Here is a 2,183-nt window from a genome sequence, read left to right on the forward strand (position 1 = left end):
TACTGACCTGGCTGCATGGTCAGCTCAGAAGTCTGAGCAGGAGAGAAGGAGGAGGTGGGCAATATTGCAAGGATTGTTCTTGAACCCTGGAAAACACAAGTTAAAAGCACTTAGAAAACAAGGAAAGGAAGCAACATTAGAGTGATCTGTGACTCAGAGATCTAGAAACCAAATGCTAACTTAAGGAATGGGGCATGAGGAGGAAGTATGGGCAAAGGGGAGGAAAGAAACAATCCATTTTGTTTCCAAGTGACAGAGGCCACACCACTCCTGGCAGAGCCATCCTAAACCCTCTACTGTGGGCCTTAGTTTGCTTTTCTGTGATATGAAGTGCTTGGGTTAAGCGCTCGCTCTAGTCCCTTCCAAGGAGGAATTTATAGTCACAAAATTGATCCAGATGAAATGCGAGCATAACTGTGAAAAGCTACCTCAACCCCAAACTCAGGCAGTACTGGATGAGTGGATGCTGCACAGAGGGCCAATGCATCTGCACTAGGGCCAGACCCCAGAGTTTAGGAGTTGAACCCTGATCCTCAGCCAAGAGCAGGTTGCTGATCTTCTCTGAACTTCAAAATCTTCATTTGTAACATGGGGATAATAATAGCACATTTGGGGTTGTGAGTTTAAATTAAATAATGCAAGTAGAATACTTGGTATAATAATATCTATAGTTTCCATGTATCGGGCAGGAAAGTATCAATCAAATTGTACCTATTGTATTAATATTCTTGGAATAAGAATTTTTTAAAATTTTTTAAATTAGATTTATTGAGGTAACGTTGGTTAATACAATTACATAATTTTCAGGTGTACATTATCATTTGATATCTGTATATTCTATTGTGTGTTTACCACCCAAAGTCCAGTTTCCTTCAGCTACCATATATTTGATCCCCTTTACCCACTTCACCCTCTCCCTAAACCCTATATCTGACCCCCTTTACCCCATCAACCTCCCCCCACTTTCCCCACCCCACTAGTAACCACTAGTCTATAGTCCTCTGGTAACCACTAGCCTATAGTCCACGTCCATGAGTCTCTGTCCAGCTCATTTGTTGCTTTTAGGTTTATATCCCACATATAAGTGATACCATGTGATTTTCAATTTTTCCTGTCTGGCTTATTTCACTTAGCATGATTATTTTGAGGTCTATCCATGTTGTCACAAATGGCAGTATTTCATCTCTTCTTATGGCTGAGTAATGGAATGAGGATTTTTAAACCTTTTACTTTCTCACCCTTTTATTTCTATCGCTTTTGACTTTGTAGAATATATTACAACCAAATCATATACGTAGTTTACTGTGATGTTAGTGGTAGTGTTTTTTTTTTAAAAAAACATGCTTCCTTTTTCTTGTTTTAGCAGAATGAAAACTAATTCATTCAGCTTTCCTGAATGGCATATTAAAATACACAACCCATGTTTACTTCTCCAGCTGCCTCTACATATTCTCTGTCCTTGTTAATTTGTGAAGTAGAGCTAAGAGAATAATCACTTAGCAGCTCTCGGATGCCGGAGACTCTGAATCTTTTTCTGTGGTTGCTGTCGTTGCGTTGTTAGCAAGTCCCTGTCACTGGGATCCGTGTTGCCCTTCTAACGTGGCCGGTGAAGTTCGCCAGTATTCTGTTGAGGTCACCATTTTGGCTGCTCTTCTCTACACCTTGGCCTGTCCCTTTGCAATTTCATCTTGCTCCTTTTAACAGTGTTTCCAACCCCAAAACCCCTACTGATTCTTCTAAGGACGGACGCCCCACTCCCAGCTTCACACCGGCGGCCCTGGGATGTGCACCGGGTCGATACAGAATTCAGCTGCACCAAGCTGAGAGGGCGCTGCGTCTTCTGAGCCAGGGTGGGGCACCAGGTTACTAGCGGCCTCCAGCCTTTTGGGTTTACTTCCCCGCAGGGCACACCGTAGGCGGCTGTGCGGTCCGGCCACTGCCCCCCGCCCCTCGCGTCCGGCCGCGCCGTGGGTTGCGGTCGCTGTGGGGGTGGCAGCTCCTGTCCGGGAGGTTTGCGCCTGGCGGGGCACCCCGGAGCCGCGGGGAGCCCAGAGGCGAGGCCAAGGTGGGGTGGGGCGCGTCCGGGCGGGGAGGGCAAACTCTGGCAGAGCAGGGGCCGCCGAGGGCAGCGGGCGGGCGGACGCGCGGCGGAGGAGCAAGCCGGACAAGGGCTGGCTAGTGCC

The sequence above is a fragment of the Pteropus alecto genome, unplaced genomic scaffold (genome assembly GCF_000325575.1).
Source record: "Pteropus alecto unplaced genomic scaffold, ASM32557v1 scaffold110, whole genome shotgun sequence".
Taxonomy (NCBI): domain Eukaryota; kingdom Metazoa; phylum Chordata; class Mammalia; order Chiroptera; family Pteropodidae; genus Pteropus; species Pteropus alecto.